This window comes from Mastigoproctus giganteus, chromosome 7, assembly GCF_048544385.1.
Source record: "Mastigoproctus giganteus isolate SK-2022 chromosome 7, ASM4854438v1, whole genome shotgun sequence".
In the NCBI taxonomy this organism is placed as follows: Eukaryota; Metazoa; Arthropoda; class Arachnida; order Uropygi; family Thelyphonidae; genus Mastigoproctus; species Mastigoproctus giganteus.
In genome coordinates, this window is record NC_143581.1 from 4497173 (window position 1) to 4522123 (window position 24951).

A 24951-nucleotide genomic window follows, 5' to 3' on the forward strand; every position below is an offset into this window, starting at 1 on the left:
TAAGAAATACTTTCTTGATATCTCGGTTGACTTCGCTGGGAAGTTCGATTCGCTCTGGTGGCCGAGCGTCTCCGGAAAACAAACTTCTATAGCATTATTAAAACCTATCTCTTCGACAGATCTGTATCTACCAACACACCATTCCAGAAACTCACAAGGCAGGTTTCCAAGGGCTGTACCCAGGGTTCTCTCCTGGGACCGCTCTTAGGGAATATTGTCATGGATTATTTTCTTCACATTGATCTGGATAAGGTTGGTTCGCAAGCTTTTGCAGATATCCTCATACTCACTGTTGCTGCCAGCACTAGAGCACAGCTTGAGAACATGGCAAACCACTCTCTGACTTGCTATATATCATTGACAAAACCCCATGACCTGCCCTGGCAGCCTGTCTGCATTGCTCAGATATGAAGTTTTCTGAGCAATGCAGACAGGCTGCCAGGGCAGGTCATGGGGTTTTGTCAATGATATATAGTAATTTTGCTACCAGGGAAAAGGAGGTGATTATCCCTCTGTATAAGGCAATGATCAGGCGACGCCTTGAGTACTGCGTACAGGTCTGGAGGCCTCATTTCAGGAAGGATGTAGATTTACTTGAGCGTGTACAGAGAACGGCAACAAGATTGGGAGGGGAATGAAGGGATCCTGTACCGAACTTTTCTCTTGACCGGACACGGATCTATTGAAGCCAAACTCTCCTTTCTGGGCATTGCAGAGGACCCGATCTGTTCCTGTGGGGAGTTGGAGAGCTGGCAACACCTGATGTATGACTGTCCATTATATGACGACCTACGATGCATGCTCATTACTAGGATAACAAACCTACCTAGAAACCGAGAGAGCCATCTGTTAGACTCTGAATAGGATTACAACGCCTTCACACGCTTCGTGCAAGATTTCTTCACACGACGGAAAACCCAGCAGAGTCTCCAACAGAGGAAATAATATCAACGAAAATCAATTGTAAAAAAAAAAAAAGTACCCAAATTAGACACTTGTGTACAACTGACTGGACAAACAACACAACCTTGAAGAACTTATATAGGACTTTGTCCTACTCCTAAGATTGCCTTGGCCTCATGGCAACAAAACACTTTTTTCTTTCTATTTTTCCCTCCCCTTTTTCTCTCCTTCCCTTTCTTTTTTATAACTTGGTCTCTGTCCAGGAAGCTCAGGCAACCCTGGCAGCTACCATCCAGAGAAGCAATTTGTACTGTATAGCCTGGCTCACCTGATAGTGTTGTGTACGATCAACATGGGGTCCCGCGGCCGAGAAGCCAGAAGAACAACCGAACTCTACATAAATCCGCACTCCACATACTTCTGGCATTTACAGAGTACTGTTATCCTCACAAGAGTACTAAAGGCGCAGTTGTGGGAAGCCACCGGTGGCACCTCACCCCCAAACACTAAGTATTAAATAGAAGCTAAAAAACAGGCCATTCGGTCACCAGGAGGGGGGAAATACCCAGAGGGGATGTTGGCCTCTGAGCGTTGAAACAAGTGCACAAACTATTCAAAGACGGCTTTCGGAATGTGGTCTGCATGCCTATCGGCCCAAGAAGAAGCCTCTGTTGATCCAACAAATGAGGAAGAAGCGAATTGCTTGAGCTAAAACGCATGTTTCATGGACAAAAGAGAGCAATGGGACACCGTCATCTTTTCTGACAAATCGAAATTCAACCTGCATGGCTGGGAAGCGATATCGGATGGGAAGCGATATATCAGAAGACGAAAATCGGAGGCATACCATCCTGACTGCATAACACCGACTGTAAAGTTCCCTGCCTGTCAGATGGTCTGGGGATGCATAACAAGCAAAGGGGTGGGGCTAATTAAGTTTATTAATGGAACGGTGAATGCAGAACCTACACTGCAATCTTGAAGACGTGTCTGAAACCCGTTATTAGGGATCACCACACAAACGTACAAAACTGCATTTTCAATAGGACTCAGCACCTTGACACAAAGCAAAATTGGTAAGTTTTATGCTATTTAGATTTAATGATGAGTTTGTTTCCTTGTATCACAAGGCTTAAAACATACTTACACCAATCCAATGTTTTCCCTCGTTTTTCTCACTTATACAGGAATTTTTCTAGCAGGGATAGGGAGGTGATTATTCCCTTGTATAAGGCAATGGTCAGGCCGCACCTTGAGTACTGTATACAGGTCTGGAGGCCTCATTTCAAGAAGGATGTAGAGCTGATGGAACGAGTACAGAGAAGGGCAACAAGGTTAGTGAACGGAACGAAGGGTTGCTCTTACGAAGAAAGGCTTAAGCTTTGCAAATTACAGTGTCTAGAGACTAGGCACCGGCGAGGTGATCTGATACAGGTGTACAAAGCCTTGAATGGTTTGAGCATGCTCAATGCTGATGGGATACTGCCTCTTGCTCAGAATAATCACCTGAGAGGGCATAAATTCAAATTGAGGAAAGACTTGTTGTGGAAGTTGATAGCCTAAATAAATTTAAGGCTCAGCTGGACAGGTATTTCGAACGAACGGAGGGGTGAAGTGGAAGGTTTTTTTTTTTTTTTTGGCTGATGCTGCATAAGCTTGCTTTCTTGCATCATATGCCTCTACTAATGCTAATGCTAAGGTGCAGTCATACCCCAGAAATGCTGGCATTACAGTGTCATCAGCCCAGATTTTAATCCTATCGAAAATTGCTGGTTCATAATGTCGTCTAAAATTGCTAAGAAGCCAACAAGTCAGATTCATCTGCAAGAGAGCATGGTAAGGGTGTGGTACCACGAAATTAAGCAACCGTAATCCAGAAGTTGATTAACTCTATGCCAGATTGTTGCCAAGCTGTAATTGCAGCTTGAGGAACAACAAAACACTGAGGGCTTATTTTGCTGATTTACATTACATAATACTATTACATTTACTTATCATTTCAGTTTGTACACGTAAATGCAATAAAATGTATGTTTGGTTGTCATGATTGCCATTTGCATGATTTCTCACATTTCCATTATTTACTCATTTTACCCTTTAGGAAGATATTTATGGCAATTAGGTATATCAGGTGGAGTGTTTTTATTGGATTTCATTCACAGAGGTACTGTATATATCTGATATAAAAATGCATTTCGAAACATTTCTGCAACCCACAATGCAGCACAAAATACATTATTTACAAAATTCACTTTTTGTCCGCCACTGTAGTTAATTTAAACCCGTATGGAATTATGCCTTGTTCATTTAGTCTTTAAATAATCAAACAATGCAGATGTGACTAATGACGCTTCCATTCTTTCAGCTAAACAAGATAACGGACTTATGCTTTAAAGTTCTGTGAGTTACTGAACATAACTCAAGTGTTGATCTATGACTATAAGGAGAATGTGGTTACAAAACCAGTAATCAATTACCCAACAATGAGCTCATCAGCCCGATATATTCCCAAATATATGAATCAAAGAAATGGCCACCCAGCATCAGAAATGACCAGAAAATGCAATATTTGCATTCGATAGTGTACAGATTAAAACATACTTACACCAATCCAATGTTTTCCCTCGTTTTTCTCACTTAAGGTGCAGTCATACCTCAGAAATGCTGGCATTAGAGTGTTGGACATCAGTTCAGATTTGAATCCTATTGAAAATTGATGGTTCATAATGTCGTCTAAAATTGCTAAGAAGAAGCCAACAAGTCAGATTCAGACTGCATTCACAAGTCAGATTTAGTAGTCATGGGTACAGTGATTATATGAAGGGTGATCATTTAATTCGCAAACTAGTTAAAAAAAAAATTATATTCGAGTTATCCGTAATTCATTACATAAACCCGTATTTTTGTTTGTAAATTGCATCTTTGGTCGATTTGCCTGTTTTGCTGGACGAGAAAATCCTCGTTTCTGGGGACAAAACCTTGCTATCTACGCCTGAGACCGACTAACTCAGCCAAGGAGTGAAAAAAGCCCATTAAACTTCTTCGAGTTATCGACGGGATTCGAACCCGGGCCTTTTCACCCGGTATATGGGGAAGACGGTGACGTTACCAGTGTGCTAAACGCGCAGACTGCGAACTGCTGCAAGATCTTATCTGAATCTTCTGTATATTTCTTCTCCTCGAAATACTCTCCCTTGAACTTTACATACTTTTGCCACCGTTGTACCCACGCATTAAATGCTTCATGCAAGCTATTTTTCGAAAGACTGCAAAGTGCTTCCGTTGTGACTCTGCGGCCATCGTTGTGTGGGACGCGAACCACTTGCCTTACAGAGCCGTCTTCAGACGAAACAGGAAGAAATCACACAGGGATAAGTCCAATGAATAAGGAGGATGAGACAGAACCTCGACACCTGTGGCAGTAATCACTGGCTGTACAATATTAGCCGTATGGGGGCCTGCATTATCCCCGTAGAGAGACCACTTCATACCGGAAAGTTCAGTCACACCGGAAAATCGCAATCCTACCGAGGCACTCATTACCACACGCTTCACTCATTCTTTAACTGTTTCTGATGCATTTAAGTCCGTCTGATACAATAACGAATCACGTATGACATATCGCTGTTCAATCTGTATGTTCGACATGATATTTGCTTCAAAACGATCGTCAGTGACACCCGGCTAAAAAAAACTCTCTTCGGGCAACTAGTTCGACAATTACTGACATGCGCACACAGTCTTCTCAGTAGCGATCAGGGAGACCGCCTCTGGCGGCAGTTATGGAAAGTTCGCGCGGTAAACATAAAACATTGCACCAGTCCGCGAATTAAATGATCACCCATCGTAATTTTTCCTACGTAGGAAAAAAAAAAAAACTTCAGCTTGAACTCCGTCAATGACAGAGAAAATTTTTATTCGATATTTTCACACCGTGGCCGTGCTAATGCCGAATCCACAAAAGTGATTATCCTGTTGTGCAATTATCGTTGTATAAGGCCATCAGTGAGGCTCCCATCTTCAGTATACCATACTAAGCTGGGAGCTTCACTGATCTGTTGAAATGGGTGCAGAGAGGAACACATGATCAGTAATGGAGGGACACCTACGAGATCTGCTTCAAGTGTTTAAAGCTTTCAATGGATTGAGAAGTAAAATGCCGATGGCATCCTTCCTTTTCTTCCTGTATAGTTTGAATGAATTCAAACAACAACTACACAGAGGGTTAGATGTAATGGACGTTTTTTATAAGTCGGCTTTTTTTTTTTTTTGCAATTTATTGTAATGTGCTGCCATCTGCCGAATATATTTTACAAATAATGAATTCTAAAAACTAAATACTGTACTGTACTATTTTATCACGTATGCGAATTCCAACAAATACTACTAAAAAGATATTACCTGCATCCAAGCTTTAAAAACAAATTCAAATTATGTGAAATAAAAAATAAATCGCCCGAAAAAGATTTTTAACGAATTTTTACAAAATTCAGATTCTAAAAATCCTAGCTAGAATTCCCTATGCAAATACCACTGTTAATTTTCATTACCATAAACACCAATACCATATTCGTAAAAATAGTATTTATAACGCACGTTTTAACTAATAATATAACTTATGCAAAGGCAACTCTCTGTCTATTTTTATTACCAAGAAACACCAATGTCTTACTCGTAAAAATATTATTTATAAATAATATTAAAATATTATTAATATTGTTCTAAACGGTCATTTACATCGATCTTGGGTAATGGAATGGAGAATAGATGCTGATGATTCAAGTGCAGCATGACATCGTTGGACACTGTGGAGAGATTTTTCAAAAAAAAATTTTTAGTAAGTTTTTTTTTTTAATAATTTGAACATCAATCGACAGAAGCTATGTACAGATAAAATATACAGGAAAGAAATCTTTAGCAATGCGTATTGACAGATTCAAATATGAACTGTGAAGCAAGAAAGAAAATATTCAGCTTCCTTTGAGATGAGAAGGAACACATTATAAATGTTTTATTTTAACTTAATGTTAAATTGCTGGCTTACTTTCATTTTATGTTCTGTGAGTTATGGTGCTAGTAGGTAGCACAGTTTGTAGAGTCGCTGTCTCTCCCCACATCGGGTGGAAAAGACTCGAGTCCGATTGAACACGTGAGAAATTTTTATGGGACTTTTTTACAACGTGGCTGAGTTCGGTCTCAGGCTAGGGTAGCATGGTTTTTTTATCCACGAAACGCGGGTTTTTCGTCCAGAAAACCGACCACAGAACACATTCAATTTACAGACAGTATACACGGAGCAATATGGTCTTGGTCGCTAATGCTCCTAAAACTCTACTACAGCAACTGTGATTTATGGTTTCATATATTTTTTAAATACGGTATTTGTAAATAATAATATAACCATACCTTCTGGCCAAAGGCTTTTAATGGTGTGAGAAATTTTATGGTTTTCTTTTCTTTCTTTTTTTTTTTTTTATTTATTTTTATTTATTTTTTTTTTTTCACAACATGCAACATGGGTTGAGTTAGTCGGTCTCAGGAGAGGGTCGTATGGTTTTGTGTTACAAAATCTCAGGTTTTTTGATTAAATCAATCACAAAAAACACACGCAATGTCCTAAGTTGCTAGTACTCCTAAAACTGTACAAACAACAAGAATAAACCCCAGGAGGCTCACATCTGGTGAGTTTGGGCTTAGCAAACCAAGGGTCCTGAGCTGGATATCATCATTCTTCTCTTTTTTAGTGATTTCTCTCTCTCTCTCTCAGGGTAACTTGGGAACTTTTTTTGGCTAGTGCAGCATAAGCCTCGGGCTTCCTTGCATCATATGGCTAATAATAATAATAATAATAATAATCCCGAGTTTGCAATAGCATTAAAAAATAACAATAAATGCAAAATTTCTGGACAGCTACACCTTTGATGGATTATAGGTATTATGTCTGATCATTATATCCACCATAGTAAATTCTGCCAGAAAATTCATTCAGTCGTTTGACAAATGCTGTTCAATTCATTCAGTCGTTTGACAAATGCTGTTCATTGCACTAATTAAAAGTTGCACAACAGTCCACACTAACCGGCCATAAAACCCATTAAAAATGTGCTCATGCGTAGTTCGAACCTATTGTCACAACTAAAATTACAAAAATGAACAGTTTATTAAGTACACCCTGTTATATCCAAGAAATCAACTACTCATCTCCTCTTATGATCAAATTTTTTTTTTTACTGCCATGATTATACCTTAATGAACCCCCGGAACATTGTTTTAGTCGTCATTTAATTACTTTAACCTCTCCCTTTAGAAAATCCTAGGACCACCCCTGATGGACATTGCCTCCCTTCTGCAGTATTCGCGAATAATAGTGTCTAGTGAGTACTAGAAATGGTCCAACAACCAGAAAACTTCCAACAATGGTGGTGCTGTGGTCAGGACAGCTTGTTGATATGAATGAAAGACTGAAGTTAAAAGTAAATCGTGTAATCAGACAGATCACAGTCAGTCAAATGATACAATACAGCAGTGGTGTGCAAAGGATTAGAATGTTATTATTATTATTACTAGCCATATAGTGCAAGGAAGCCTGAGGCTTATGCTGCACCAGCTAAAAAAAATTTCCAAGTTACACAGAGAGAGAGAGAGAAAGAGAGAGAGAAGTAGAAGGGAATCACCAAGAAGAGAAGAATGATGGTATCCAGCTCAGGACCCTGGGTGTGCCAAGCCCATACTCACCAGATGTGAGCCCCTGGGGTTTATAATGTATTGGACCCTGTCCTGGGTCAGCAAATTTAAATTTAGATGATTATTTTAACGGAAGTGGAGCTTGTCGTTCATATATCCATATCGTGTATTTATCTGCAAAATGTCTTTATGAGCCGATTTTTACGTTGTGAGGGATGAAAAACCTAGAGCTACTCGCTGAAAAAACTCTACTCCTTCCACCTGAGTTCAGTTAACTGCAGTTCCGACTGAAAAGGACTTTAGAAAAATCCTTTCAGTCGTCAACTGACAGCAATATATCGTGTCTACTGAGGACCATATATGGGTACAGTACGCACAGGATCACTGACAATAATATTTTGCTCAAATATGGAAAAATGTGGGAAAGGCTGGTCCGACAAATCTGTTATGCTATGTAGATATCGTGATAATGGAACAGTAGCATGAATCAATTCAATGTTTTCGTGTCACACTTAAGAACCCTTAATACTGATAGATCAATGTCCGAATGTCACAGCCTAATAAAAATAAATTATCATATTAGGGCCACACGAGAACGACCTCATCTACCCAAAAACTGCATATGTTTTCTGCTCGATTTTCCTGTTTTGCTGGGCGGACAATGCTAATTTCCAGGGGGGGGGGAGAATCTTGCTCAAGCCTGATACCATCTAACTCAGCTCGGAGTGAAAAAAACCCATAAAAGTTCCTCGCGTCATTGATGGGATTAGAACTTGGGACTTTTCCAACCGCTGCCCTTGAACCTTGCTGTCAGCTAGATGTATCTCTTCCTAAGTGCATTTCTCCAGGTCTCTAGGTGCAGTGTTTAGTCAATTGGTAATGTTCATTTCCAGCAAGATGCCAAAATGTACGAATCTTTCGGGAATGGTTCCGGGTACGTAATCGTGACATCGCTTGCTTTGGTTGGTTTGAAGAGGAACAAGCTATTCCCAGTAGAGATCCATTACCTCCCAGTGTAACTGCGGAATACGATTGAAACTGCAAGAGTCACTAGTAAACCTCGTTCTGCACCAACGGATCGCTGTCCATTCTACAGAGCCAGTTAAATGAGAGGGTACAGTGTGATCATCACGCAGGCGATAAACGTTCGTTATTGAAGTAGCCATGGTGACAGTATACAAACGTAAATAATAAAAATATTTTTATCAACAGTAAAAAAAAAAAGAAAAAAAAAGTATTTTTATCATTTTTAATTAAATTTATAGATATGAATGGGCTTTTAAAAAAAAAAACTATCTATGTTCAATTAGAGTGATGAAGGCCTTAAATCCCATTGCAATAATTTGCACTGCATACATAATTAACAGACTCGTCTTTGAGTGAAAGTAATATAAACAAGTTAGTAATGTACGCAGTGCGCCGCATTTCAGGCGCGTACGATTTTTTTTTTTTTTTTGTCTTAAATTAAACACATTTTTTTTCATTTTCTCTGATTAACAGAAATGAAAAATAAATATCTCCTTATCAATTAATTATTAAAATTATAATTTTATAGAACACTTACAGGCTTACGTTCTCTCAACTTAGCCACTTAATTTAATTACAACTGTATAATATTTATTACTCTCCTCCCGCATACTCTTTTTTTCTTTTAGTTCCTTGCATGAACTGTATAAAGCTAAACGATACAGCATGAGAACATTTATATTTTTTTTAATTTATTTTTCAAAATTAAAACTCGATAAGAATTATTTAAGATCCACAGTGGCTCGTATGTTCGACAAGCCCAAGGACTCACATCTGGTGAGTATGGGCTTGGCAAACCCAGAGTCCTGAGCTGGGTATCATCATTCTTCTCTTTCTTGGTGATTCCTTTTTACTTCTCTCTCTCTCTCTCTCTCTCTCTCTCAGGGTAACTTGGGCATTTTTTTTTTTTTTTTTGGCTGGTGCAGCATAAGCCTCAGGCTTCCTTGTACCATATAGCTAATAATAATAATAATAATAATAATAATAATAATAATAAGGTTTTACAAGTATCAACGCTTGACTCTACACTTATATAAAACAAAATGCTCATTATCCCGCTCAGCGCTATCCCCTTTCGATACGCTTATGATGCCAATGATGCTACAAGATGGCCGTGATGCGATCCTTCTAGGGAATTTGCATTTGGGGTTTCACATGCCCATGATTTATTTAAAAGAACTGCTTGTAGTTATGCACCAGCCACACTCACCCAAATTTAGTCAAAACTTAGTTAATATATTTGCTCACTTTGTTAATTTACCTCACTAAAAATAGTCTGTGTAGCCACAGAATGTAATACTTATATCTCTTGTTTGTGAAAGCAATATTCTGCTCACAAAAACTCTTTACAATTGACGATAAGTTTAATTTTTCTAATTGGTGAATCACTTACAGTAATTGTCACAGTTTACATTATCTGACATCAAGCTTCATCTTTGTATAATAACTAGCAAGATCATCAAAATGGGCATTACAACTTATGACCATCATGAAATGATGAATTATAAAAATTTGATTAAAACCTATTTTGTTTACAGTACGCATCTAATGCTTACTTATGCCTTACCGCATTCGCCTTCATTTGTTTTACCAACTTTTATAATTAACTATTACACGTCTAGCGCCCACTAACCTAGAGCACTCGAAGTCACTTAAATAGCGTTATTGACTCCATTTGTGTTGCTAAACTGCACGCCTGCACAGTCCCTAAGTATTTGACTACAGTACCTCCTGCTTTATATAGACTAGTACGGATACCTGGTACTGTCTCTGGTAGAGAGTTGCCTAATAAATTTCCCACTTCGTGTATAAGAAACATGGTGGAATTTACAGATTTTTTAATAGTTTGATAAAACCAGGGGCTCACATCTAGCGAGTATGGGCTTAGCGCACCCAGAGTCCTGAGCTGGATATCATCATTTTTTTTTTTTTTTTTTTGGCTAATGCAGCAAAAGCCTCAGGCTTCCTTGCACCATATGGCTAATAATAATAATATTTAAAAAAAACAAACTTCACATTTTAATAGTTGTTTTAACCTACCTACCCTTTACGCCATTTTAATTTGTAGAGTTTCTGGTTTTATGTATAAGTACGATCATTTTCAAGGGGGGTCCGAGGTTGAGGTCAAAGGAATTGTGTCTCCTTATCATCAAAATTATATTATTTATTTATTTTTTACTGCTACATGATGATTAAAGTTTAATGAGTCTTGGGAACACTGTTTTAGTCCCCCATTTGGAAAATTCTGCGATCGCTCCTGATTGTTTCGAAAACAATTTCTGAAAAACTTATTGAACGGTGTCAGAGCAAGATGTCTTTTTAATCTATGATTTATGTTTAATTTATTTTATATTTATATGTTTTATTTATAGTTATCTTATTAATAAATATTATTATATATATATTTATATTCTAATTTTAATTCATTTATTTTTAAAATATTTTCAACAGTAAGAGAGCCTTCACATAGAAACTTGCCAGGAGTTGTTATTTGGAGCATTAGAACTAAAGACATATTGCTCGGGGGATATGCGGTGGTCATTCCCTGACCTTTCCGCATCCTCCTTATTTGGTGGATCACGGGCTCGAACCCCAGTCTAATCAAGAAGCGTGTGCTACGCACTGCTGCTCCTGCCCACCTGGCTATGGAGGTGCCATAGAAACTTGCACTCTTAACTCTCGAATTACGAAAGTGAAATTCACTGTAATCTGGTGCACTGGATTAGATAAAAATTCCCCTGGTTATCTAATCTGTGCTTCAATGAATAGATTAAAACCGAAAGTAGAAAAAAATATACAGTATCATTAAAAACTTTTTTTCTAATTTCAAAAGTTTTGTTCCTCATCGACGTAAGTTGTAATTATAAGGATAATTACAAGTCGTAAATAATGCTATCAGGACTTCATTTTATAATCTTTTATCCAGGACTTCCTTATCATGCCTTTCATTACCAAGCTGGTTTAGGGTCTGTGCTTTTAAGTATTCATGCACTTAAAAAAGGATTGTTAAGTGAAAGAGACAGAGAGTGGTAATCAATGGACACTGTTCTTCGTGAACTAATGTTATTAGAGGAGTTCCCCAGGGTTCAATGTTGCGCCCATTATTTTCTATATTTATTAATGATATTCATGAAGGCATATGTCCAAATTTGTAGTGATACAAAAGTTGGCAAGGTGGTTAATGACGGTATGCTAATGTAACAAGATTTAGAAAAGTTGGGCAGATGGTCTCTGAAATGGCAATTGATGTTTAGCATTGACAAATGCAAAATACCGCATATGGGTAGCAGTAACCCCAGAATAACGTACAAACTGTGTGGTGCTACTCTCAGGGTAGTGGAGAATGAAAAAGACCTTAGAGGTAATTGTGTAGTCAGATACGAAGTTCTCTGAGCAGTGCAGACAGGCTGCCAGGACAGGAAGTTTGCTAGCAGGGATATGGAGGTGATTATCCCTTTGTATAAGGCAATGGACATGCCACACCTTGAGCACTTCATTCAGGTCTGGAGGCCTCATTTTAGGAAGGATGTGCAGTTGCTGATTACAGAAAAGGGCAATGAGATTGGTAAATGGAGTGCTCTTACCAAACTTGAACAAAGGCTTCAGTTTTGCAAATTGCAGCGTCTGGAGACTAGACACTTGCAAGGTGATCTGATTAAAGTGTTTAAGGCTTTGAATGGCTTGAGCAAATTCAGAGCTGATGGGATCTTTCCTCTTCTTCAGACCACAGACATGAAGGGAAAGGATAGTTTCAGAAAGTTCCACCTGTTGTGGAAATTGATAGTTTAAATAAAATCAAGGAAGAACTGGACAAACTACTGGAGCGAATGAACAGGAACGGATAGGTGAAATGGGAATTTTTTTTTTGGCCGACATTGTATAAGATTGCACTCTTGCATCATTTGCCACTACTAATGCTAATGCCTGAAAAGTATAAAACTACTAATTTCTTCTGGATGTAAATGCAGTCTGTCTAAATACATTAGTCATTTGAATTACAGGGTTCGTACTGATTTAATTTATTGTAATAATGTCAGTAAGTCGATTTATGCACTGAAGGGAATATTACCAACCAGCAGGTATATTTACAAAAACTGATTGAGAACAAAATATTTTATTATTGTCAATTATTATATGTAATTTATAATAAAATTTAGAACAGAATTTAACTACAGACAGGGGTAGTCTCAGGTAGAGGCTAAAGCCCCCTTTATGTTAAAAATAATGTAGATTTTTTTACTGCTTTACAATGTTTAACGATTTATAAAGCTTAACGATTCCTGGAACACTGCTTAAATGCTTTAGCCCTCTCCTTTAGAAAATTGTGAGACACCCATGACTACAGCGTTTAGAAGAAAACAACTATTCTGACCAAGGCAAGTTGTCAGGAGTTCACAGATGAATGGATACTTCATACACAACAGCATTATGGGTAAAAAGAATACAACAAAGAACAGTGAATTTTTTTGTACCTTTTGTACCTTCCTTCAGTTAGCAACAAAACATTTACATTTCCGCCTTTTTAATACTTTCAACTGAGGCTAAAATAAAATAAATAAATCGTTCAGGTTAAAATGAAAAGAAAATAATTGCTGTACTTAAAAAAATGAAAGCTGGAACTAATCACGACGATTCAATTTATGACTTATGACGTAGCGCCATCTGTTACTAAATGAAGGAGTTAAATGGTTGAGATATTTGCTATTGGAGGGCGCTTCTTTGAAAACCCGCTAAAGGCAAGTGGCCACCTGTAATTTAAACATTAGTCGATGGACGGCATGGCTTCTGAGAAGTCAAGGTGTTCTCTTGTGTCGATATCGAAATAAATAGGAATTACGCTTCCATATTGAAAAAGAAGTTTCAAAATTTGACCAGAAATAACTTTGTCCGATAGCAGATCATATAGCTTATTATAATATTATTTATGTGAGTGGTAAGTAAAAGTTTATTATTGCTTTTTCTTTTATAAAGAGGTGCGAGTGTCATAGTTCGATACCTGTTACCCTGTTTCAGAAATGTTTTCCTCTTAGGGTGTTCGTGCAATATAATGAACGTTTGATAAGCAGGTGTATTTGGTAAGGATGTATGCATTTGGGGTCTAAAGGACGCTGTATCCGTTAATGCCTCGGGCAAGGGAAAGGAAAATCTTTACAATGTTTGTTAGAGGTCATCTTGTCAAACCGGTACACCCAAGTTTACTAACTGGCATCTGCGAGGTATTCCCGGGTTTTTGAACTGCTTACCTTCAACCAAATTAACTATTAAGTAGTTGAAGATAATTTCAATTAGGATAACTTCTGTTACGGTTCCTTGATAGAGAATATTTTATTAGTGGAACGCGGTATAAATATGGTTTATGCGCACCATGGTAGCTGACCCATTGTTTTCTGTAAGCGGACCACAGTGCGCTTGTGTTATTATTATTTTTAAAATTCTGTCATGAAATGCATATTTTTCACTGGTGCACTCAGAAAAGGAGTTCTTAGTATTTGAGCTCTATAACTAAAACTTAGGCGTGGAAAGCAGGGTTGTATAGGTACAGTAGGTACTAAAACAGTGCTGAATCCAGAGTGTTTGCGCCGGGGGGAAGTATGTAAACTTGGGGAATACATGTAGTATATGTGTATATTTCTTATTATTATTTAATATTTACAACATATGTATATGTTACAAACAAATCTGTATATTTATAAATGTTATAATAAGAGAATATTAGAAAACGAAATAGGAAACAAAAGGAAATATTTATTATTTAACATCTAAATACATCTAGTCAAGTCACAAAAATCACATTACTGAAAAATCATACAAATTATAATTAAACATACAAATATTATGATAATAGTATTCTTCATTGCTTTTTCTTTGCATATGTCATCATTCTTCTTTTTCTTGGTGATTCCCTTCTACTTCTCTCACTCTTAGGGTAATTCAGAAAAATTTTTTTTTTGCTAGTGCAACATAAGCCTCGGGCTTCCTAAGCTTATTTTTATGCAATCTTGCAATTTTACAGAACAGATGCATATATAATAGTGTTATAAAATGTGTTGTTTATAGGCTACAACCAAACAGTCTTGTTTGTAGTATACAAAGGAAGTATTAGCCACAAGTAGACTTTTGCTTTGAAAAAAAAACAAGTAATCTGAAACCATAAAGCGAAACTGTTGATGATTGAAATAGTAGTAGTGGCATGTGATGCAAGAAAGCAAGTGTATGAGCTTATGCAGCATCAGCCAAAAAAAAAAAAAAAAAAATCGCACCATTCCCTCCAAATGCCTTTCCAGTTCCTCCTTAAATTTATTTAACCTATCAACTTCCACAACGACAGATGGAAGTTTGTTCCAGCAATTAACCACCCGCTGGCTAAAGGCAAATTTCCGCACATCTATTCTACATCTGTCTTTTCTGAATTTGAATTTTTCCCCCCTTAGGTTCGTAATCTGAACAAGTGGAAGATCCCATCAGAATTCAGCATGCTCAACTCATTCAAGGCCTTATACACCTCAAATCAGATCACCGCGCAGGTGCCTAGTCTCCAGCCACTGCAATTTGCAGTACTTAGCCTCTCTTGGTAAGAGGATCCCTTCATTCCCCTTACCAATGTTGTTGCCCTTCACTGTACATGCTCAAGCAAATCTACATCCTTCCTAAAATGAGGCCTCTAGACCTGTACGCAGTACTCAAGGCATGGTCTAACCATTCCCTTATACAGAGGGACAATCACCTCCTTTTCCCTGCTAGCAAAATTCCTATATATCATTGACAAAAAACCTCATGACCTGCCCTGGCAGCCTGTCTGCATTGCTCAGAAAACTTCATATCTGACTGCACAATTACTCCCAGGTGTTTTTCATTTTCTACCACCTTAAGTGTAGTACCACACAGTTGGTACGTTTCTCTGGGGTTACTTCTACCCATATGCAGTACTTTGTATTTGTCAAGGTTAAACTTCAGTTGCCACTTCTTAGCCCATCTGCCCAAATTATCTAGATCCTGTTGCAGTAGCACACTGCCATTACTGTCATTAACAACCCTGCCAATCTTTGTATCATCTGTAAACTTTGACACTAAGCCTGATATACCTTCATCAATATCATTGATAAATATACAAAACGACAGTGGACCCAACACCGAACCCTGTGGGACTCCACTAATAACATTAGTCCAAGAAGAGCAGCACCCATTGATCACCACCCATTGATAACCATCCTTTTATCCATTGTAGCAACTTACCCTTAATACCATTCTGCTCCAATTTGTACAATAGTCTTCCATGCGCAACAGTGTCAAAAGCTTTCCTGAAATCCAAATAGTGGCTGCAGTAGACTCCTCTCTCTGCCTAGACATCATTTAGCCCTTATTCTGAAAGCTGTGGAGCAATACCTAATTACAGTAGCATTTGTCACTGAGGAATCAATTCAGGCGAACTTACTTACAGCCTGAGATCCAGTCATTGTCTTGTTTGCAATATACAAACAAAGAATTAGTCACAAGTAGACTGCTTGTGTGAAAATAAAGGGAACCCGAAAACCATAAAATCAAAATGCTGACACTTTTAATTGTGGTTTTTAGTTGCTTTTTTTTTTTTTTTTTTTTTTTTGTAGTTGTTGGCGCAGCCATAATGCACCTCCCAAGGTTTTTGCAGTACTTTGATCCAAGCTCGAGGCGGGATTCGAACCTGCAACTTTTGGGTTGCTAGGCAGGCACTTTACCCACCCGGCTAGCCTGGTCGGTGGTTTTTAGTTGCAATTTGTGCAGAAATATTCAAAATAATTAAATGGAAATATTGCCCATTTAATTATTTTGAATATTTCGTGTCTTTTGAATTTTAATGACTTATTTTTGCCGTGGACCACCTAACGAGTACCACAGTTAGTTGATGTGAATTTTTGTGTTGTGTTTATTTGACATAAATTTATTGAATTTGTGTTTTATAATTACAGTATTGTTTAAACTGATAATATGGCCTCTAAAGAACACAGTAAGAAGAAAGGTTCAATTAAAATTAAACAAAAAATGTGCTAAAATTTCAACATCCGAGGTCTTTGAACATATATTGCCTAAGGACTACAAAGAACTTAACCTGGTCTTGAAGGGAAGAACCCAGGCAAACTATACTGTGGTTGCACCTGTACGTCATTCTAAAACAAATTAAGTCTGATCCAGAGGCCTTTGTAAACTTTAAAAACTATACAATACCTGAAATTATTCAATATGACACTTAAATTTTTCATATATTGTCATAGTTAAAGTTGTCTCTAAGCATTGCTCAATTTAGATAAGTGTAGTTGTGAGAAACTTTTAGCATTAGGAGGAGGGGACTGTTATTTTATTTTTTTTTTTCACCCCAGAAATGCAGCTTCATAAGAACATGTGTTGCAACCTGTGGCTTCTCCTTATTCTAAGATTATGATTATTCTCTGATATTCTTTTATAATAGATATTTTTATATAAGAAACTTTTTTAAGTTTTCTTGTTTGTTGTACATTAGATAAAGTCATTAGTTAAGACAAGCATCTCCTCTGGTACAAGGTTATTTGGGCAGAATGGTTTTGCGACTGTCTTCATTTGTTGTTAGTATTGGCATAGTGGTGTTAGAAGCATTATTTTGCCAATACATTACAAATACATACATTACAATATACAAATAAAATTTTGCTTTTAATTAAATTAACTAAAATTGAGGCTATTTTTGTTGTGCACAAAAAATAAAATAAGTAATCTTGTTTTTATTCTGGAGTTATAAACCACTAACTCAGGAGTTTATATTAATTATTCTGACAATGAATAAAAGTATTAACCATATTTAGTAGTCACATAAGCTTGGATCACAGTCCACTCAACGGTGCTGTACCCTTACACCTGACCACTCAGTTATGTCTAGCCCCTAAAAAAAAAAATTCTTGTTTATACTCCAGCCCTGCATATCGGAAGAGTTTACATTAATTATTTCACAATGAATATTTTATAGCTGATCATCATCATTGAAGCAATGAGTATTTTTTAGACAATTATGAAGGCTAGTGTTACCGTGACTGGATTGCTATGGCTAGTGTGTTCATTAATTGTGTAGTGTTAATTAATTTAGTGTTCATTAATTTTAGTTCATTGTGTATGGCACACCCATAGGTATGCTATGCATAATTAATGAACTATAAAAAAAAGGGTATTTTAAAGGGTATGATTTCCTTAGGAAATACCCACATCTGTAAATTCCCAAAATGTCATTTTTCCATAATGAACTGCAGACTAATTGTTCATTAATTATAAATAAAAATTTCAATACCTAACTTCAGTTTATCTCAAGGCTGGTGGACATCTGACCCATCCCTCACTTAGAAAATAAAATTTACCTCAATTCAGGTGACATGATTCTTTTGTTCTTTTTCCACTTATAAACTTTTTTTTTATCAGTTCATTGAATAGGGTTCTAGTGTGCAGACTGAAACAGTAGCTCCTAAACTCTGGATTTGATAGAAAAAGCAGCCCAGATGACTTTCACAAAAAGGGTACTATTAATGAAATTATGCTCCCAATAAATGGGACTGCCATTAAAAAGATTCACTCCCACATAGATTTGAGGTTGAAGTGGGATGATGAGCTTACTTTCAAAGACCACCTCAAGGTGTTGCAGCGTACTGGGCAATCCGGCAGGAATTGGTCAGTCTTAGGCCTCGAGAGTTCCTTTTGGAATACGTTCGAAGAAATTTAACACCTGTACCGCTCTATGCTTCAGTACTCTGGCCAGGAGCCTCCTCTACTCAACTAAAGATATTTCTGGGGGTTGAATATTGGCTCTTGAGATGGCTAAACAGGGAGATGGGCTACCCTTTCACCATCTCTAGGAGCATGCTCTATGCAAACCTTGGCATGAAACCCTAGGAAACCATCATCAAAGAGAGGAATCTACACACCTTGGCACAACTTGTATGCAGCCAAATGGATTTGCCTGACATCTGGGATGTTTCTGCAAACCCTTGGACCTCACAATGAACCCGGTGCGGTTCAACACCTTGTCTGCAAAATGTGCAATACCTTAGGTCAGTGTTCCTGGCAAATACGTTCAGAATGTATAATTCCCTAGGAATTGCTGCCTTATCTTTCTGCAGCTCGAAGTGCTATAGACAGGACATAGTGAAAGAACTCTATAAACACGAACAATAAGCATTATGTGAAAAGAAATCCCTGCAACGGCTTTCCTGGATTCACTGTTGTTTTTTATTGTTTGTTATTTTATGTATTGATTTTTACTTTGTTGTGTATTTTCAACCTGTTTTGATCTCTTGCAATTCCAATGAATGTAATCAACCGGAATTTGCATAATGTACACTTTCTAGCCAAACCAAGCTGTTCCAGGGGTGCCCACTGATGTGGAAATAAAATGATATTAATAATAATAATAAAAAAAAAAAAACCCAGAGAGTAACAGCCATATGGTGCAAGGAAGCCACAAGCAAAAGCTTGTGGCTTCCATAAAAAAAGACAAATTATTTGCTTCCCTTCTCACATAGGTAACTATCCAGTTGGCCTTTGAATTTTTTCAAACTGTCAGCCTCAACTACCTGTGAATGCAACCAATTCTAACGATCAGCGACTTGCTGGGCAAAAGAAAACTTCCTACAATCTAGTCTAAATCTCTTCCCCTGTAATTTGAATTCCATTGTTATAAGTTCATATGTTATAAAGAATTCCATTACACGAGTAATGGAATTCTTTATAACAGTGACAGTCGGGTCACCTCTGAGGTGCCTGGTTGCCAAGCTCTGTAGTCCACATATTAGGAGTCTTTTTTTTTTTCATATGGTTGTCCTTTTGCTTCTCTCTCGAATATATTTTTTTTTTTTTTTTTTTTTTTTAAATTCGAGAGAGAGAGAGAAAAATGATATTCAGCTCCAGGACCCTGGGTGTGCCAAGCCCATACTCACCAGATGCGAGCCCCTGGGGTTGGTGCCTGAATTTAATTTTTTGATGCTGTTTGGAATATATTAATACTCAATATTTTGCTAATGGCTTGAAATACTTTTTAAATGTAATTTTAATTTTTTTAATGAAATTGTTTTTTACACCTTGTTATTTTCTATGAAAGAAAACTTAATTATAATGGTAACAAAACAAATTACATGTATAAACATGAATCTCTGTTTTGTGAAAGGCATTATATGGAAATTAGTAATTAAATTTCAGAAGGTAAAAACAGAGACTCCATTATATTTGCAAATTAAATGGTTTCTTGATTATTATTCAAAGGTGAAGAAAGAGGATTTTCTGTACACAAAGGCATGTACAGTTAAATAAGATTGCAATTTGATGTTAATGTTTTGGTCCTGCTTTGGCATTCCACTTGGTGGATCCAAAACATTGACACCATTTGCAACTTTAATTAGTTAATTGAAGCTGCTTTTGTATAGGAAATCCCCTTTTTTCCACCAATGGGCAACATTCAGTAAATAATTTTAATTTGCAGATAGGTGTAGCCTGTGTTTTTATCTTTTGATATTTAAAATGGAAACTTTTATTCACTTCCATTTCAAGTTTTTAAGGTCATTTTAACATTTCAAGCAGGTGTCACAAAAAATCATGGTAGCAGTGTGCTGTGCAAAAAATGCCAATTTCTTTTGGATAAAACTCCAGATATTGTTAAATTGATTACTTTAAAATTTTATTTTTAATTCTGATATGTGTTGGATAATGAGATCAAAAACCATTTCAATTCGAGTTCATTCAAATGTTGAACTTAATGAAGATATCTGTCTCTGAGGTGGTTTGTGAAGATTATATAAGTTATTATATCAGTTTTAAACCCAAACACTGAATTGTAGAAAATAAAGTATGAGGGTAGCAGAACAATTTCTCTGATCGCGTTGTTACTGCCCTACACCACTTATCTGTGAAACTCCGTGTAAACAGAATATCTGTGTGAGATGGATGCTTTCCATTGCTTGTATTTGGTACAGTACTTTATCATTAGTAGAGGCAAATGATGCAAGAAAACAAGCTTATACAGCATTAGCAAAAAAAAAAAAAAAAAACCCTTCCCATTTCATCCATCCATTCATTCCAAATGTTTGTCTAGTTCTGCCTTGAATTTATTTAAGCTGCCAGCTTCTACAACAACAGATGGAAGTTTGTTCCAGCAACCAACCACAAGCTGGCTAAAGGCAAACTTTTGCACATCTATTCTATAACTGTTTGCTCAATTTGAATTTGTCCCCTCAAGCGATAAAATGCAGTGCTGTTGAAAGAAAAAACTAACAAACTGTCCAGATAATTTTAAATTCAATAAAATACATAAATTTCAAGAAAAAATTAATAATTAATACAAAATATATATAAGTAAATACATTTACTTTATAGTGTTACCCTGAACTGTAAATTTTTACTATTCGGGTTTACAAATACATACAATGTGGTGGGGAGGGGGTCAATACATTTTCATTCCAGATTCACTTCTTCTGATACAAATTCACTTCTTCAGTGATTCGGATTTCTAGGAAGGAATGGGGCTTAACAAAAGAACTATATTATATTACAGAACTGTTTTTCTGCCAATTGTGGCTTACGCGGCTGGAGTGTGGATGGGCGCAGTAAATAAGGTCCGAATCAGAAGCAAACTCATGTCACTGCAGAGATCAATGTTATTGGCTTTTTTACATGCTCCAAGAACTGTGTCAACAGTGGCGTTGCAGGTCATTGCAGGAACCATTCCATTGGATTTATATATTATGTATCGGGGAATGCTGTACGCACTGAGGAGGGGAATTTCGACTCAGTGTTTGGACATTTCCGTTGACCTTACTAATAACATCAAAGAAGAAAAACTTAGAATCTGGAATTCATTAGTGGAAGTTTGGAGGAATCGGTGGGGCTCTTCTGAGGTAGGACAGGTAACGAGGAAGTTAATCCGATCAGCAGATTTTGTAACGTCAAAAACAGTGTCGTCATGGTTTCATCCTTCGATGTATACCAACTATATATTGACAGGACACGGGTCCTTTCGTGAAAAACTACATTCTCGAGGATTGGAGCCTGATCCGTGGTGTTCCTGCGGTGAGGCGGAATCTTGGACACATGTTTTATTTCTTTGTCCTTTGTATGAATCTGTGCGGAGCCGACTTTTCAATGAACTTACTAACATCACTGAGGATAATGTGCAGATGCTTTTGAATGACGCTTCCAGTTTTCAGGCCTTGCAGAGGTTTGCATCTGCTGTATTCGCCAGAAGGACGATCTTGAGAAATTTGTTGGAGGTAGAGCTGGCAGCATATTTGAATAATGCATCTGGGTTGGGAGTTTCAGATCAGGAAGCTTTGTCTACTAACTGTGAGCATAGTGAGAATTTATAGTAGTCAGTAAATTTAGCTTTTGTATGAAGTGATATATCGAAAAGTGTAAACATTGTTATAGGAATGTTGTGTGTGATTTTGACAGAATTTAATTCTTAGTGAAATTTAAAGGCAGCTAGATGGGTATAGGTCTAATTTTTGAGGGTGTTATTAGCCTGACAGCAATGCTCCTGGCTTTGAGTGCCATGGCACCATCACTCTTCATACATAGGTTTTCCTCAAAGTTTTGACTAAATTCTAAACGCCATGCATTGTATCAGATCATTACAATTTTTCTCAAAACTTTTTGTTTTGTAAATTTATTGTTTTGTTAAGCTTCAAATGAGTTACTTTCATCACTGATACTTTCATAGCAACTGTACTAGCTGCCTTTGCAGCTAGTACAGTTGCTATGAAAACTGTAATGGAAATGAACAGAGTTCAAATCCAGTCTCAAGCTCCTTATCTTGACTTTATAGGCTTTTTTTGCACACTATGGCTGAGTTAATTATTCTCAAGTGAGGATTACATTGCTGAATTAGAGAGGAAAATCAAGTACTGCATTGATTCACAATTACACCAATATAACTAGTTATGCACGATTTGTAAGGTGTTGCACAGATAATGCTTGATTTCAAGAGGAAACACTAAAGCATGCATTCTTGATTTTGGTGGTGGGGGAGACTATACCAGACAGTTTTCTTGAATTCAGGAGTGAACACTAGTTCTTGAATTTGTACTGTTTGGTGGTGCCTCTTGAAATCAGGCTTTTATTACCTTTGTGATGTCTTACTTATAACCAGAGTTGCATGGTGCCCTATCAGAAAAAGTTTTTCATCTTGTAAACTGAACACAATAAAAATTTGTGTACACACACACACACATTTTAGAAAGGATGTAGATTTGCTTGAGTGTGTACAGAGAAGGGCAATAAGATTGGTGAGGGGAATGAAGGGATCCTCTTACCAAGAGAGGCTTAAGTTCTGCAAATTGCAGTGGCTGGAGACTAGGCACCTGCGCGGTGATCTGATTGAGGTGTATAAGGCCTTGAATGGGTTGAGCACGCTGAATTCTGATGGGATCCTTCCACTTGTTCAGATTACAAAGCTAAGGGGGCATAAATTTAAATTAAGAAAGGACAGATGTAGAATAGATGTGCAGAAATTTTCCTTTATCCAGCGGGTGGTTAATTGCTGGACAAACTTCCATCTGTCGTGGAAGTTGATAGGTTGAATAAATTTAAGGAGGAACTGGACAGGCATTTGGAGGGAATGGTGTGTTTTTTTTTTGGCTGATGCTGCATAAGCTCATACACTTGCTTTCTTGCATCACATGCCACTACTACTACTAAATGCACACACACAGTCCTAGAATACACATACAAATGAAATATAGTGATATCTTGTGGGCTTGATTGCATCAGCATATACCTCAAACACCTGCTATTGTGATCAGAGGCAAACCTAGGTCCCCTGCAAGAATTTTGAATTGTTCCATGCAATATTTTAAATCATACTAAACTAGCTGTTGAGCTCTGACTCTTTGCCCCTTTCCCCATCAGTGTCTAACCTAGCAGTATGGGGTTTTGTCAGTACTATCCTGGTGGTACATTTGTACCATACTTTTTTTTAATACTGTTTGCATGGGGAATAAAGTGTAAGAATTAATGTTAATGGATCAGAAATGTACTCGACTATTAAAAACTAATACTGTGTGATTAACTCTTGTTTATTTTGAACATAGTATTATTTTAATTTTTTGCCCAACCATTTTTATTAAAAAAAAGTTTAGTTCATAGGACCCTCAAAGAAACATGGGCCTAATGATGCATTGTTGGTATTCATAATACCTGGAACAGACAATTGCCATTAGGCAGTTGCATGTCTAACACATATAGATAATGTAGATGTTATCTTCTTCACAAATTAATTTTTGTTATAGGTGGGGTGGGGGAGAGTGCTGGGACTTTCTGAACCCTTGTACACAGAATTATATGTATTTTTTTTTTTGCAAATGAAATCAGTTTGTTGTTTTACAAGTACACCAGATGAAGGAAGGAACAATTTTCTTGTTGACCAAAAGGCAGTTGATTAGGCAAAATTTAAAGTTAAAAATTGTGAAATCAAAAAAGCTCAGAACATATATAAATTCTAAATGAAAAAATTTTTTTTTTTAAACCTAAAAATAAAGACTTGGATATTATTTAAATAGTGTATTTATCATCAAAATTAAGTAACATGAGAAAACAAGGCAACTGTGATAGTACAGTCATAATGTGCCTCAGGAGTAGAGCAGCAGAACTAATATGTTGAATGGACATATGTTGTACCAATTAAAAAAAATCATTAGTCATTTCTATTACACACAATAGCTGTATTTTGCACCAAGTTAATTGTTTTCTGGCTTTTCCTCTCTCTCCAACTCTTTAACAGTTTAACTATTAATTATTACTAATTATGCCACAATAAATACTGTATAATTATTGCAGACTATTAATTATCTTAATGGAAGTAACCTGTAAAGTGAGACTTGTTTAGGTATTATTTTTGATTTGTCAAATGCAATAAATTAGCAGATTTGGTGAAAATTAGCCACTTAGGCTAATTGCTGATTTTCACTGGTTTTCTAAATGTTTCTGTTAATGTCAAAGTATTTTAAAAGATTCATTAGCATTCTGTAATTATCAGTAAAAATTTAAGTACTGTTGTACTTAAAAACATTTAACAGCATACATAAGTTTTTCACATATTTTTATGTATCAATGGGAATTTTTTTTTTTTTTTTTTTTTGTCATAACTTCTAGATAGTGCTGTAAATTTTTTATGTAAATAGCTTGGATCAGTTGATTTGTTTTAAGGGCTAATACCTTGTTTTTGATATATAAATAATTATCAGCTTGAAGATTTCTTTGAGATATTCATTCTTATTTTCTTCTTTATAATTTTTTTTTACCTTAAAATTTGTCAATTTTTCATCCTTGGTGGTTACATTGCCAATCCCTTAAACTACCATTTGT

The 24951-nt window shown here is 36.7% G+C and overlaps 1 protein-coding gene across 1 annotated transcript in view; it reads left to right on the forward strand.

The window, feature by feature from the left end:
• Positions 1–13394: 13394 nt before the first annotated feature.
• MYPT-75D (Myosin phosphatase targeting subunit 75D) overlaps positions 13395–24951 on the forward strand; it is a 264758-nt gene continuing 253201 nt past the window's right edge. Inside the window, exon 1 of the mRNA XM_090378617.1 lies at positions 13395–13546. The gene's annotated coding sequence lies outside the window, so the exon portion shown is untranslated. The remainder of the gene's footprint in view (positions 13547–24951) is intronic.